The 17,154-nt window shown below is 37.6% G+C and overlaps 1 pseudogene; it reads right to left on the reverse strand.

The window, feature by feature from the left end:
* Window positions 1-16,802: 16,802 nt before the first annotated feature.
* On the reverse strand, window positions 16,803-16,927 carry LOC118012811 (annotated as a pseudogene).
* Window positions 16,928-17,154: the final 227 nt, after the last annotated feature.

Here is a 17,154-nt window from a genome sequence, read left to right on the forward strand (position 1 = left end):
CTGGTATGATCCCACCTGTATTCCTGGCTTCTGTTGAGTTGGCTAATTAAGCTCAAGGTCTCTAGATCAAATGATTGTTCAGTCACACACTTAGTGTTCTCTTCAGAACAAGATTTCTTAGTTTTTCCTGTTTGGATAGGCTCAGAGTTTTTCAAACCTCCTGGTTCCTTTTTTCTTAACATTTTTTTTTCCCTCAATTCATCTCTCTCTTTTTGTATTTTGCTAAAAGCAATCAGGAGGGTCAAAGCCACTCTCTCAACACTTTGCTTAGAAATATCCACGGGGTTCCTGGGTGCTTGTCGTTTAAGTGTTTGTCTTCGGTCAGATCATGATCCCAAGGTCCTGGGATTGAGCCCTGCTTTGGATTGAGCCCCACACAGGGGGAGCAGGGAACTAAGTGGGGAGCCTGCTTCTCCCTCTTCCTCTGCTGCTCCCACTGCTTGTGCTCTCTCACTCTCTCTGTCAAATAAATAAATAAAATTTTTAAAAAAATATCCTCAACTAAATATCTGATTCCATTGCTCACAAGTTCGACCTTCCACAAGACACTAAAAATGGTTCAGCCATGGCCTTTACCACAAGGATTTCCTTTCTTCCAGTTTTCAATAGCATGCTTCTCATTTACATCTGATTCCTCACTACAATCATTCTTTATGTCTGTATTTCTAGCATGCACCTCAAAAGGCTTCGAGCTTCTGCCCAATACTTAATTCTAAAGCTGCTTCCACACAGCCAGGATTTGTTACGACACCCCACTTCTCTGTAGCAAAATCGGTCTTGGTGTGCTCTGGATGCCCTAACAAAATGCCATAGACTGTGTGGCTTGAACAACAGAAATTTTATTTCTCACAACTTTTGAGACTGGGGAGTGCAAGAGCAAGGTGCCAGCATGGTCAGGCTCTGGGGAGAGCTGTCTTCCTGGATTGTAGGAAGCCACCTTCTCAAAGTTTCTTCGCATGGCAGAAAGAGAGCCCAAACTTTCTGGTGTCACTTTTCCTAAGGTCACTAATTCCATCAACTCATGGCCTTTCATCTAACCCTAATTGCCTACTAAAAGCCCCATCACCAAATACCATCAGCTTGCAGGTTAGGGCTTCAACATAATTAATTTAAAAAGAGGACACAGTTACTCGGTTCATAACATTAGTCAACCTCAATGCCATGTTCTACTCTTCACCACCAAACATATTTGCCTTTTTGTGCCTTTTTTATTATATTCTGAATTGGGTTGTAATGACTTGGGAGCAGGGAGGAATGTTGGCGGCACATAGCCACGCATTCACGTTCCGACTCTGCCATTAACTGCTGTGAAGTTAGGTGAGTTGCTTATGTTCATCAGTGTTCTGGTTCCTTTTCTAGAAACTGGGAATGCTCCCAGCTACGTCACACTGTTGTTCAGATAATTAATAAATAACATATCTAATATGCAGAGAGCAAATGATAAATTCCATCTCAATTTAGCATTATTAATAATAGTACAACTCATGGTTGTACTACTCCTTCTTTCAGAATAAAATTTATTTGAAATCAGAGACTTTATCTATAAAGCTGATATTCATCCCTACAATCTAACAATCAGCCTCAGGAAATACATGTATATATTCACAGTGAGAGTCAATGAGGAAGATTCTCTGACAGAGAGGGGCTTTATCCTTGAGGAGATAGGTGTGTATGTGGCAGGACTATAGGCCACGTGGGAGGGCAAACCTGGTCTAGGGAATGAGTAAGACTGGCTGAAGATAGGCTGACTGTTTTGTTTTTCGTTTTTTTTTTTTTTTAATTATTACTGAAGTATAATTTACATAGAGGGTTATATTAGTTTCAGGTATACAATATAATGATTCAACAATTCCATACATTATTTCCTGCTCTTCACAATACGTGTAGTTACCATCTGTCACCAAACAATGTTATTACAATCTTATTGACTATTTTCTCTGTACCATACTTTTTATGTCTGATACGCACTTATTTACTGAGGACTTGGCCATGCACCGCTCAACTTTGCTCAAGTACCAGGAAAGACTTAAGGGCTGTGTGAAAGAAAACAGGTTGACTTTAGGGTCAGACAAACTCTTGCCTTAGCTTTTCAAAAGCTATACAACCCTGGGCAAGTCACCTACATCTTTCTTTGAACATCAGACACAAAAAATATGTAGCTAACTGTGCCTTCCTCATCAAGTAGATTAAATGTGAAAAATAAAACATAATGTCTATAAAACCCCCAAATGCTGTCTAGCCCAGCACTGGTACTGTTGGTGGCCTCCCTGTGGTCCTCAAGAAACCTCGTTTCTTTCGAATGAAGCCAGAAACTTTTTACAAGCTTGCTTACTCACCCAGGGGGAGTAGATGCAGGGCATCTTCCTCTCTTCTCTTACTATAATGGCACTGGTTAAAAGGGACACATATTTTTAATATGCCTTTCCTTCAGTTCTGACAGCACAGCAGAGACGTGGTACAGTTCCAACTACTATAAGGACATTTTCCCTTCACAGTGTTAATTCTTAGGAGACTAATGTTTCAAATATTAAAAACTTCACATTGATTTGGAATGTAATAGTGGGTAACAAGAGACCGAGAGTAGAAACATGGGAATGGAAGTAAATCCTCATTTGTAACATACAGAATCTAAACAAGAACAAATGGGCAGGATAATGAAACCAAAGTAGCCTTTGCCACATGCTTGTTAAGCACAGGGAAGAAGATACAATTTCCAAAGACCCGACCTCGATAGTTGAGAAGTCCCTTAACAGAACATCCTAGTGGACACCCATCTCGCACTATCTGTCATTGTGCACCATCCACCCATACCTCATCTAACAGGATGACATTTAATACAAAATGAGAGTGCTGGAGCTCACAGGAATTTGTGCAGTTTATTATTGGTGTCAAGCTGTATCAATTTAGCCAGTGCTTGACTAAATTTTGCTAAGCACAATTGTGTCTCTAAGAAAAGGGTTATCAGGGCGCCTGGGTGGCTCAGTTGGTGGGCGACTGCCTTCGGCTCAGGTCATGATCCTGGAGTCCCGGGATCGAGTCCCGCATCGGGCTCCCTGCTCGGCGGGGAGCCTGCTTCTCCCTCTGACCCTCCCCCCTCTCATGTGCTCTCTGTCTCTCTCATTCTCTCTGTCTCAAATAAATAAATAAAATCTTTAAAAAAAAAAAAAGGGTTATCACTATCAAGTATCTTTTCAAATATAAACTCCTACTGAAAGGGCCAGCCTGGTCACAGATTACTTTGACCTTTATTGGAGCAAATACCTGCCCATGAAACATGTTCCACTTTCTTTTCCTCAGAAAAATCACACTCAGTTTTCTTCTATTTTTTTTGAAAGCAACTTTGGTCTTTGATTTTTTCATCATTTTTTTTTTAATTTTCAAAATCTGGGGGCACCTGGGTGGCTCAGATGGTTAAGCGTCTGTCTTTGGCTCAGGTCATGATCCCAGGGTCCTGGAATCGAGCCCCACATCGGGTTCCCTGCTCTGTGGGAAGCCTGCTTCTCCCTCTCCCACTCCCCCTGTTTGTGTTCCCTCTCTCGCTGTGTCTCTCTCTGTCAAATAAATAAAATAAAATCTTTATAAAAAATAAAAGAGGGTTTGATCTGAGGGAGAAATTAACCAAATAAAAGAGTTTAGAATAATAAGCCGGATTCAGAAACAGAACATGTAATTTGAATGACCATAGTGGTTCTGGAAGAGAATGGTGCAGCTTTGTTTATTCACCTCCATCGGCTCCATATCGTCACCCCCAATTATGTGAGCACACTGGGGACGAAGGAGCTGCGCCTAAGTGGGATATCTAAAGCAAAATAGCTCTTTCCTTCAACTTGTAGTGCATTGATTCTAAAGCCTCCCTGAGAAGAAACACGTAACAGATGGGTAAGAATTTGCCTTTCCTTTGAATAGTGAAACGTCAGCTCCAGAGGGCCAAGATCGCATGGGCTTCGGTCTGAGTGAGTGATCGAGCAGGAGACCAGCAATGAAGAGTAGCAGCTAGAACTGTGGCCAGGATGCAGTACAGGAGTCTAGAGGCCTGGGAGACAGTGCCTCTGCCCCACATCTGTCTGGATACAGTCCCCCCTGAGACTTGGGACAGAACCAGCGAGCTGATGATTGCTGTCTATCAGAAACACATGAACATTTTCTATAATGGCCTGATGGTAAGTTTTTTTTGGTTTTGCAGGCCATAGAGCCTGTCATAATTACTCAACTCTGCTGTTTTAATGCCAAAGCCGCCATGGGTAACACATAAACAAATGAGGTTTCAATGAAACCTCACTGACACTGAAATTCGACTATCATATAATTTTGGTGTTGTGAAAAATTATCCTTCTTTAGAAATTTTTGCAACTATTTAAAAATGTAAAAAACATTCTCAGCTCAAAGGCCAACAAAAAACAGGCAGTGGGCTGGATTTGATCCACCAGCTGTAGTTTGCCGAGGCTTGCTTATATCATACACAATCTCATCTCATTAAAAATTTTGATAGTGAACCCCCCAAAAACAACCACACTGATGATACAGGCCTATCAACTTGTGGCTCCTCCCTTTAATTTGTCTTTGTGGTTCCTACTCACACCAGATGGTCATAACCCTCTCAGTAGACTATCACCTCCTGAAGAAAGGGGAGAGGGTTATCTTAGTCATATCTGTATACTCTGTGTCTGGCACATTGTGCATCACTTAAATATCTTCACAATAAATAATGAGGGAGTAAATTTATGCTTTCTCCCTCTTCTTTTTAAAGATCTGTTTATTTATTTAGAGAAAACGGGGGAGGGGCAGAGGCAGACAGAAAGAGAATCTTAGGCAGACTCCACACTGAGTGCAGAGTCCAACGCAGGGCTCAATCTCAGGACCCTGAGATCGCGACCTGAGCTGAAACCAAGAGTCGGACTCCTAACTGACTGTGCCACCACCCCAGTTTTCACCCCTTTAAAGAAATTTCTTTCACCTTAATTTTTAAGAATGTCCTCCCACCAAGCCAATACCCATCTGGAAAGATCACTCAGAGTTGAATTCCTTCAATGATCACTTCCACATCAAACAGAAGAAACCAAGGTGTGGTGCTCTGTTACTGTTCCAAATATTCTCCCCAGATTCAGCATGTACCTTTCAAACTCTCCAATTTATATTTGCCAATACAGGACCAGTTTGTTCCTTTGGCTTTGCTGAGACAATTTCTCCTGCCTAAAAATGCCTCCCTGTTTTTTAAACTTCCTCCATATATTCCCATCAAGTAATACCCCCTTTCCTGCAAGCTCTTTGAACTGTCTGGTTTTTAATTCAACACTTTATCCAAGTATCTGGCACAACCTTGTCATAAGAAGATGGTCAAGAAATAATTGTTGAATAAAGCATTGAAGAAATTTAAAAAAGGACTGTTATTTATACCTATTTATATCCCTAGTATATAACATAGCATCCTTGCCAAAATAAGCACTAAGAGTTGTTAATATTTGATTTGAATATTTCATTAATAGTATGTTGCAAATTCCTTAAGGACAAAAAAATGTGCCTCATTTTTTTTCAGAATGATGATATAGCCCCCCCCCCCCCCGGCTTTGCTTAAAGTAAAAGAACAAAAGAACAGTTAATAAAAATGGGGCACCTGGGTGGCTAGGTCAGTTAAGGGTCTGCTTTGGGCTCAGGTCTGCCTTGGAGTCCCTGAATTGAGACCCACATTGGGCTCCCTGCTCAGCGGAGAGACTGCTTCTCCCTTTGCCCCACTCATGCTCTCTCTCTTTCTCTCTCAAATAAATAAATAAAATCTTAAAAAAAAAAAAAAAAAAGAAATGGATGAATTAGTTAATATAGCTAAAGACCCATGGTCTGGAAATAAAAAAAAATTCAGGAAACTAATCTCCTATTCTTCAAAAATGGCAAAATATTTCCAGTTATTTCTTCCTTTCTTCTTCAACATTTACTGATGCCATTTTTTATGGCATTACCACTTACAGAAAGAGAAGAGAGAACTGGTTGCCAAAGTCTGCTTTCCCTGACTTTTACTTTCACTTATTTTTCATGATTCTTCCCCACTCTGCATAACAGGGATGCTTCAAGTCTCTCACCGGGGGTTCTAGAACAATATATGTCCTATCTGTAATTCCTGAAAAACCCAGGGAGCTTCACTCACAATGCATTTTGCAAGAGGTCATATCCCATAAGTGCCTCCTAGCCTTGGTGACGTGGATTTCTATCAACTCCCCTAAAACGTTTGGCTTCAGTAGTGCAATGCACTGTGGAGGTTCACTTCAAAGGGTGTGATACAGATTCTACCCCTAAAGGAATAAAATAAAATAAAATAAAATAAAATATATATATATGCCTAGAGAGAAAAATACCTTCAGAGGAAAAAACCAGAAGCAGTGTCAGAATTTTAAATTTCATTATTAGGAAGTTCCTGAAGCCAGAGCAAGGGGAGAGTGGGGAACTAAACAAATTAAATATCAAGAGTGAAAATGTCATCACTCATCTTTCTTTATTATACAGTGACCATATCCCCAGGATTACTTTGCATAAGATTCTTCCTAAAAGAAAAAAACAAACAAACAAACTCAAAAATCAGTGATATCTCACATTGCCATTATCATCTTCCATTAAGATCCTTAGGAAAGATGGACTCAAACCTGGTTAATGAGAAAGAAAGAAGAGCCAATTAAAGCATGCCTTAAGGCATAATACACTAATATTTTAAAATACCGATCTAGTGTACTAATAGATTTCCAGAACCACTTTGTCAGCAGCATACATACCGTATCAAGTGTCAACTTTTAAGTTTGTTTGGAGGCTTAATCTCTATTTAGGTCTATAAACAGACTGTATGGAATGGCAGATCTGTGAATTACAGCTCCACCACACTGAGTAATATGTTACTTAAGTTGTTGGTCTCCAAAGACTGATAAAGGGTTGATTGGTAACTTCGTATGAAGAAGGCAAATCTCACCAGATTTTCCTATGTAAGTTTCATGTATTCAATTGAGCAATGAAAATATTAACACTTACAACTTCCTACTATATGTGTATCCCTTAGAAGGCTTTTGTTGACAATAAGAGACTGCTCTATTAACAGAATTTTAAATCCTAAGCATATTTATTGTTTAATTAGTAAGAAGTTTAAAGCATGGTGGCGTCATGGTTGATTTAGTAGTTCACCAATGTCTCATCTGGGGTTTCTAGAATTAACTCAGTCATTTCCTCATGGTCATAAGTCACAAATAATGTCATCCTAAGTAGTACAGAAGGGACAGGGCCAAAACTGTCCCTTGACCGAAATTTATGGTGTTTTAATCTGAGAAGGGAAGTAAATACCCAGTATACCTCTCCTTAAGTTCCACTGCAAAGAACCTGACCACATGCTCATCCATGGACCAGTCACTAATAAAGGAGAAATGAGTAGATACTATTAATTTTGAGCAATCATAACTCATCCCTTAAAGGAGGGAGAGAGAATTAGGACAATATTAACAATGAAAAAGGTAGGAACCAGCTCTTCTTTATGCAATTAGAAGTGCCACAGATTGAGAAAGTAAGTGCTTATTAAAGGCACAGGAGTAAATGAACGGACATAAATACATAAAGTATTAGGAAATTATTAAAAACATATCTAGATTAATATCTCTTGTTCTATAATAATGTTCCTAAAATTGATGAAAGCCAGTTGTAAAAAAGAAACAAAAAGAACAACAGATGTCCTAGATGTGTGCAATTTTATGTGTATGTGTTTGGAGAAAGTTGGAAAAGTATACACTAACTTGTTAACATGGATTACTTCATTAGTTGCTTCAAGGGAAGAAAGAATGAAGGTCTCTAATGAAGTTTTTTTTCCATGTACTTTTGCATGGATTTATCATTCACTAACAGCTTTACATTTGCTTTTCCAAATAAAATACAACTTTTTATTAATAAGGAACAATAAATGGACTGATAACAGAACAAATAACATTTAAAAGTAACTAGAAAATGCTCACTAACATAAGGATTGATTGCTGAGCATGAATGCAAGGGTAGAAGAAGGTGAAGGAAGAAATTGAAGGTGAATGAGCATCTATTCTATGTGGGAAATCACCCTGGGAAATGTGTAAGTATAATCTCATTATTTCCATGATTATTCTAGAAGGTAAGTGCAATTATTATTTCATTTTGATAAGTAAGAAAAGTGTGCCTCAGAGAAATTAAAAAAAAAATTCCATGGTTACAAAGTGGAAAGTATGGAATTCAAATTCTGACTGACATCAAGTATCTCAAACAGGCCATGGTTAGTAGCTTAGGAGTTAAAAGTAAAAAGTGGGATGGATGGGGTGGCTGGGTGATCGATATTGGGGAGGGTATGTGCTATGGTGAGTGCAGTGAATTATTTAAGACTGTTGAATCACAGACCCGTACCTCTGAAACAAATAATACATTATATGTTAAAAAAAAAAAAGAAGAAGATAGTAGGAAGGGTAAAATGATGGGGTGGGGGATTGGAGGGGGAGACGAACCATGAGACTATGGACTCTGAGAAACAAACTGAGGGTTCTAGAGGGGAGGGGGGTGGGGGGATGAGTTAGCCTGGTGATGGGTATTAAAGAGGGCACGTACTGAACGGAGCACTGGTGTTATACGCAAACAATGAATCATGGAACACTACATCAAAAACTAATGATGTAATGTAGGGTGATTAACATTACATAATAAAATTTAAAAAAAATTTTTAAAAAATGATCATTTTTAACCTGGATGGTCAGATGGTGTCATGGAAGATTGGTACGGTTTATGGTGGGTCTTGATAGAAGGCAGGAAGATGGAGCTGGGTAACACATTTGTATAGGCGTTGAGGTTGAAAGAGTCAAGTCAGATGTTTTGAGGAAGCACTTAAGAAAAACAAATCATAAAAATTTCTAAAATATGGCAGAAATAAAACTTAAATGAAAGTATTAAATAAAGACACTAGATCTTTCATGTATAGTTTACTTTAACTTAGTTTGGATTAGCTGTGTTTTTTGAGAAAGGTTTTAATTAGTAAATGCATTGAAAATTAATACAAACTGCCTCCCATTTTTTTAACATTTTCTAATTAAACATTATTTTTTGTATGTGATTTGGAAAATATAAAATCATGAAAAAAAATGAAAATTCATCAGTGATTTCTCCCTTATATAAGGTTTTGGTGAACACTTTTTCAGGACTTTCTTCTTATCCAATATACTAGGGATCATCCTGAATATACTATGTCATAGGCATATTTCTTAATTCATTATGACCTTTTTTCTATGCCATTTAATATCTTTCTTTATACAAAAGCATATTTTTAATATATACTCCATATTCTAGGAAAATGATAAATCTTGATTTTTTTAATATTTTTATTTTTTCATATACTTATATTTATTTTCCAAATTTTTACTTAAAAAAAATAAAACAGACATTAGGAGAAGAAAGGGAAAAATGAGGAGGGGGAAATTGGAGGGGGAGATGAACCATGAGAGACTATGGACTCTGAGAAATAAACTGAGGGTTCCAAAAGGGAGGGGGTGGGGGGATGGGTGAGCCTGGTGATGGGTATTAAAGAGGGCATGTTCTGCATGGACCACTGGGTATTATGCACAAACAATGAATCATGGAACACTACATCAAAAACTAATGATGTACTGTATGGTGACTAACATAACATATAAAATAAAATAAAATAAAATAAATAAAATAGAATTTGCAGTAAATCAAAAACAAACTAAGATAAAAAATGAGTAAAGAATAGAATAAAATGTTAAAAATGTTTTAAGAATGCATTAAAATTAAGGATTAAGGATAAATAAAACAAAAGTAAATAGCAACGGTCAATGATTAGTTATTTCCCCATCAATCAAACATAACTAATTTGATTTTGACCAAAATTTCTTTCATCTAATGTATTAAATTCATAACATGCTAATATACACTTATATATACACCCCTTCAGAATTAGTATATTAGGAAAAACTTGTCTGTTTAGCATATAATACACATTTATTCTTAAATAGTGTTAGCACAGGTGGAATGACAACAACAGGAGGAATGATAATAATGGAATGCTAAAATGTTTAGACATATGCTAAATTCCCTCTTGATAAATCATTAGAAATAGTAAGGAATTTTTATTTCCATTATACAGATGGAAAGATTAAGGCTCTTTGAGTTTCAATAATTTATCCAAGATGCAGAACATGTAAGAGATGCATGTAGAATTTCAGAGACTTAATGTCAAAGCGTTAGCATTTTTTACTCACAATTACTCTACTAGAAAAGTGCTTAAAATTTTAAGATGAGTAGTGTGTGTGTGTGTGTGCGCATGTGTGTGCTCAGCGGAGGTGGTGCACAGGTGGAAGGGAAGGGAAACATCTTTCCTGGCTCTGGCACCTCACTGGGACAACAACACAGCAGCAGCTAATAGAGTTTGTTCCTGGGGGAATACCTATGCATCTCCATGAATGTGACTTATTGTCCCATTAAATAATTAAAGATTCATTTATTACTGAAAAGCTTTACCAGTGGTTGCCCCCAGCTCCCAGTTGGCCTGACTATTGCCTGATAGCAAATGACATGTTCCTTTCTTACCATTCTGTGCCACTATGGGGTGAACCTCAACTAGTGAATAGGGTGTGAAATTTGGCCCCCTTTTTCCCAAGTTGGAACAATTTTGGTTCAGTTTATAATCTAGAGCTCCCTGTACCCAACTGTATCTGATTAACCAGCTCCTACAATTACAATTGTGTACAGTCAGTGATATGCAATAGTTATATCTGGGTCAGGACCATAAGGATATGGAAATCAGATAGAAAGTGCCATTATCAGCTCATCTCTCCATTTTTGCATGCATTTACTTGCTCACACACTTGCACATTCACTCATTCATTTAATTATTTGTTTATTCAAAATATTACATGAGCATTGTTGTGTTTGCTTATTTGCTTTAAAGTACAAATATTTCATGTGCTGAGTCCTGAGAGTATAGAAATTATTAATACAGAGTCCGTCCATTCAAAGGACCCATGGTCTAATGAAGGAAACAACTATTTACATCAGTACCTTAACGTATCTGGTATTTTATATGAGAAACCATGAGTGACCAGAGAGCAGTATGGTTGGGAGGGTCACATGCCATCAGAAAGGCTTTATAAAAGAGGGAATATTTGATTTATTGTTTGTTGGTGAGGGGATGGCATAGGTGGTTCTCCAAGAAGAGAAGAAAGGAAAGAATGGATATTCCAGACAGATTACTGGTGAGGCAAAGAGCAATGACATAGTCAAGTTAACCAAACTCAGAACAGCCAGAGCACAGAACAGGGGAAGAAGGGTCAGGAAAGAATGTCTGGAAGGAAGTCTCTAGGTAGAGGCTCTTAGTGCTGTTTCAGTGCTGAGAATTCACTCCATACCAACAACCAGCTTTTACCAGTGGGCATGGCAGCCATTCCAGATGGCTCATGCCCACTGCACTGTAATGGGTGGGTTGAAGAAAACAGGGTTGTTGAAATATAGAAAGAGGACCCTTCATCAGTCACCTTCTCCTGGAATAGAGAAAATTAGGAAAGCCGAATTGACAAGACATGGTCCCCATTTGCGAGTAGGGGTAGGAAATAAGGATGAGGACTAACTGAGGAAAAAGAAAGAAATCAGGTTCTCCGCAAGGATGACTCGTACAGCCTAGTACAGTGACATCATGTTCATATATTCTTTGAAACCTTCTCTCCAGAAAGAGATATTGCTTAAATTCAATGAAACTTTTTTTTATAATAGATGCTCGATAATCCATTAAGTAGAACAGTCTCTATCCTGAGAGGCACTATACATCTCCCACTTCAGCAGGTTTTCCATGAATTTGATCACAGAACACAAATATCTCCCTTTGTGTATCTTCTCGTTTTTAATAGGTTGGCAGTTTTGAAGCAGATTTTTCTACTCACTCAGCCTTAATTAAATCTGCAAATACAAAAGTAGGGTATTTCTAAAGGTTGTATTATTCCATCTAAATACCATGGCTTAATGCTCTTTTGGGCTTATGGAATAATGAAAGCGTAGAGATAAAAGAAAAAAGAATCTTTAATGTATTTCAGGTATATCAACAAGAAAAGTTGGAAATCTGATAGTTCACTCAATCCTAAATTCTATCTTTAATATTTTGTAAGGAAAATTTCTGTAGGGTGTTGGGGCGGGAAGGAGGGGTGACATAACTGTCCATCCATCATCTTGTGATAATGTTAAAGATGTATGCACCCAAAGCATTAACAGTTAATTTTAACAAGCAATTATTAAGCTTTTCTTAGTACCTAGTACTTATTCATATATTCAGCCTGCCTTTTATGGTAATAAAGGGAAGGGAATAAATATTTTTAAGTACCTACTAAATGTCAGATATAATCACAAGCCGCGTTGCGTGAGACACTTCACCTGATCTGCACAACAGCTCCATGTGCTCTAATCTTGCAAGTGAGCAGGAAGAGGCTCAGAGAGGGGAAATGCCACACAAGGGCAGTGCCAGGATTCCAGAAGGGATCCCAAAAGGATTTCTCTCTAGGGCCAAGGCTCATGTTCTTTGTTCATATGCCTCATCATGTCATATTTTGATTTATCCTAAACCATTCTTTCAAAATTAGATGAAGCTCTTCTACTGCTAGAATTCTAGAAGTGAAACATACTTTTTATTTAAAATCAGATTGTTTAGAAGCAAATAAAAAGAATAAACTAGAACTTAACTTTTGCCACTGTTTAAAGGAAGACAGGAAATAAAGTCTACAAATATCAATTTCATTTTCTCTTGGATTGAGCAGGGCTAGAACATTTTTTTTGAAAACAAAAACTAAAAATGTTATCCCATTAGTTTAATAGATGAGGTTTTGTATCCTCTTGAAGTTTCCCGCCCTGAAATGGCCATGCCGTCCCCTGTGGTGCTGAATTTCAATGTAGGTTTCTTCCCCGTTCTGGTGGTCGTCATCATCCTAAGAGATATCCCCATGATGAGTGGTTCTTATTCACCTGTGTGAAGCCTTGGCCTAGTCTATGGGACTAAGTGGATCAAATATCCACCTGCAGTCAGTGCACGAGAAACCTAATTTCATTTCAGATGGCCACTCCAAGGTGTTCCTCTTAATGACTGAAATGTATGAGGACAACTTATTTGTTCTTGTTGCTTTTTCTCTTTTTAATTAGGTTATTAAAGGGACAGAATCATACCAGCCATTTGTGTGCTCATTGTAATAAAGCTGGCAGGAATCAAATCAATTTTAAAATGGCCAATTAGGGAAACACAATTCCTAATTCCTAAGTTCAAGACAATTTAAATAGGGGCAACAGGCTTGCATGATAAAGATAGTCCAATTGTTAGTTATCTTCACATCTTTTTATTTAATCACACTTATAGATACTGTTCTAAGTGCTTTATGAATATTGACTCATTTATTGCTCTTAGCAGACTCATTATTATAGCCCTTCTAAATTATCACCCATTTTGCAGAAGAAGACAGTCACAGAAAGCTAAGTGACTTGCCTAAATTCTCACAGTTTGTAAGGAATGGAGCACAGATTTAAAACCAGCCAGTCAACTTTCCATCCTCTGTTTATTCTGCCCTAAACTAAGATGTTTGTTTCATCCCTTCCAAAACCTTCCCCCCTCACTTCCCACCGTTAAGACTAACAGAGGTAGGAAAGCGAACCACATTAGAGAGAGAGAAAATACAAAGGCTCACTCACATACAGTTGACCTACATTGAAGAATGTGCAGTCCAGATGAAATTTTACCCCAAGACATGATGATGTCAGACACATAGGACAAAGGACCATAGGAGGAGATTAAGGGAGAAGTTGCCATTTTTAGAATCCATATTGAGCAAACATGACACTGATTGAAAGGCTACTGAGTGTTAACGTAAAAACTATTTTTGTCATGGCCTGGACCCCTCACCTGCTAAGGAACAAAGGATTCTTTCTACTAGAGAAATGAGCTAATAGATCTCTCTAGTCATTTCAGACCATAGCAGCAGTGTCACATGAAGGACTTCTGTATTTATTCACCAAATGACCTCATAAAATAGATTTATTTTTCATGTCCATCTTCCAGATGGGTTCACTGAGCTTTACAGATTTGATGTTGCTTACAGGTACATGGGTTCTAAGATAACATTGAAACCCTAAATTAAATGTAGATCTCCTTTTTTTTTAAGAGATAATCTCCGTAGATGCTGTCTTGAGAACAACCAACCAACCCTGAAAGAGCAATTCTGTAAAGAGAGGATAGTTTTCCACATAAAGTCCAATGATAGATTACCTTTGGTTATTTCTCATGGCTTCTTCTTTCATGTCTATAATTATAAAAGTAAAGGCATGATGTTTAAAGTTGATTCATGGCCAATTACTACCATTCTATGCCTATATCCTGTTCTGAACTACCCTAAAGGGAGAGTGAGTCAAAGGAATAACTTTCCCCAAAGTCTTGTAAATTAGTCAGAAGTGTAGTTTTCAGCAAACCTATTGTTTGATATAATACTCCCCTCTTCATATGTTTTTCCCCTTGATATTCCTCTGTGCCCTAAAGCTAGACTATAAACACTGCATCTACTTTGTGACCTTGGTTCCTGATTATATCTGCGATACTAAAAGAGAAAAGAAAACTCATTATGAAGCTTCACTTATGATCCTGTCATTATTTGAAAATTACGAGAGCTATTGCAAACAATTTCAGATCAGCATTTTCTTTTTATCATCTTGAATGTGTAATTAATTATAACGGGCCTGAGTTACACTAAAGTTGGGACTTTCATAGTTTTTATTTCAAGCAGAGATTACTCAGATTTGAATATTATAATAATGTTTACCATTTAAAAGATCAGCAGGTAATTTGGCCAAACCTTTTTGATTCTGAACAATAATGAAAGGACTAAGAGGTTAATAAATAGCAGATAAGATTGTCTATGGATTTGTCTTTTAGAGCTTATATTAATCTTTTCTGGGTGGATAGGTATTTAAAAATATTAGTCCAGATAAACATATTGTCAATCTTGCCTTTCATTTCAAGTGAATCCCATTTCTTTTGTTTGCATTTAAATCCACTTTGATGAGTCACAAATAAAATATATTATATCATAAGAATCATAAAATGCAGGTGTTGAGATGAAAGAGCATTTTAGCACCTGCATTTTATGGGGATATAGAGGAGATATATAATACAGTTAAAAGAAAAAAAAAAGTTTGCTTTGTCTTTGTTTCCTCTGAGAAAGAATTTAAAAGTATTTGGTCCACCTAGAAAGAAACATGTCAAACTAGCAATGTGTTTAAAAATAAAAAGGGGGATAAAGCAAAGATATAGAAAGCCTTGTTTTAGGGTAAAAACACCCATGTATGCATATTAGAAGATGCTTTAATAAATGGCATTATAAATATAAAAAGTGAAAATAATTAAGAATACACATGCTACAACTGCCAGTTATGACTTTCTAGCTTATTTGTATTTCTAAGAAACCAAAGTGGGTACATCTTTAAAAGCAGTCACCACACCCAGAATGCGTGCCTTGTCTGTAAACCTGAGGTACAGGTGTACATATGAACCCTTCCAGGGAAAATGACAAGTGAGTCCTCGGTCAGCTTTGGCATCCTCCAGGACTCCAAACAAATACAAATTTGTAGATCAAAGGATGCCACAATCAATCCAGTGTCTGATCCTGGCAGCCGGGGCTTTAAAATAATGTTAAGAGAATGTCTTGGATGAAGCAAAATCAAACAGCTCCACCAGAGAGGAAGATCCATCTATTTTTAAAAGGGCTTAACCTACAGAGTCAGGTGCTCCAGGACCAAGTAAACACCTGTGAGCTTTTAAGTGGTTGATTCCCTTCATGTTTGTATTTATTTGTACCTTGATTTCGAAGGGTCCTGAACCTGGCTCTGCCTTTTCCCAAGATGGGAGGTGGAATTGAGCTAACATTCTGAACTTCTTTTAGCTCCTGGAGGTGGTGCCTTCAACAAATGCCCTTTCACACTGGCTGCTGAAAGCCTACAATGTTTGATGCTAAAAAGTTACTGGCAGAACTCATCTCTCACTCCATTCTTTAACTGAGCTCTTCCAAATTTAATGTTTAAAAGTATTCAACAAAGAAGTTCTCTACTAAACGATTGATTTTCTTAAGCAAAACAGAATTCATTTACAGAATAAATTCAAGAACAAAGTTGCAAAGTTACTGAATTTGGTAGTAAAACTTTTCCTCTTAAAATGTCTTCACTTGGGATCCTCTGATCACATACCATGGACAAAAACTGGCAACAATCATAATGCTACACTGGGGCTCTAGGGGACAGGGTGGCAAGGGCTGGATCTGATCTTTTTTTTTTTTTTTTTAGATGTGAGAAGAACCATGAAATAAAATTAGCATGTTTAACTTCCTTTCTAGAGCAGAGAGCCATTAGAGAGGAAAGTTGCATTACAAGGTTGAAGATAACTGACTCTAAAAAGTAATGGGGAGAAAATGGAGGGAGAAAAACCCAAAGGAATGATGAATAACAATGCATCGGGATATACCAGATGACTCCCTGTGGTCTGCTTATGTTATCTTCCCTAGCACTCACACCACCTTGTGAGGTCGGGCTAGCATCCCCTCTTACAAATGACCAACCTGAGGTTCGGTAGTGTATATTTTAATTTCAGCTGAAATTAAGTTCTGAAAAAAGATCATCTGTCCCTTTGGGTGCAGACCTTCCCACACTGCAATTTAGTTGTGTTTACACATGCAAGGGTTTGCATTTTCCTAATGGCTAGGATGGTGCTCGCTCTGTGTGTGTTGTGGGGTGGGGGTGGAGAAGGCTCATTGTTATGCAGTTTCTCATTGTAATACCACTTAGAGACACTCTCAAAATTCTAATTTTTAATTAGCAATAATCGTGCCTCGGATAAACCTCATTGGCTATGATACTGTCACTGCGCAAAGCTCAAAATTCTAATTTTCAGCTCTCATTGATCTTCACATTTGAGTCACAACTGGCCTTCGTATCATTTCTAATGTGCATTCACTAAAGAGTAACAAAATAAAGTCAATCACGTGATAGTGACAACACGTCTCATCCATCAAATTATGGTAAAATGTTTAAAATGTAAAGATCTAAACATCTGTTCTTAAAATGGTCACAGTTATGTAACTTAGTCTTCAGAATGAATGA

This window comes from Mirounga leonina, unplaced genomic scaffold, assembly GCF_011800145.1.
Source record: "Mirounga leonina isolate KUSES-001 unplaced genomic scaffold, KU_Mleo_1.0 Mir_151, whole genome shotgun sequence".
Lineage (NCBI taxonomy): Eukaryota > Metazoa > Chordata > Mammalia > Carnivora > Phocidae > Mirounga > Mirounga leonina.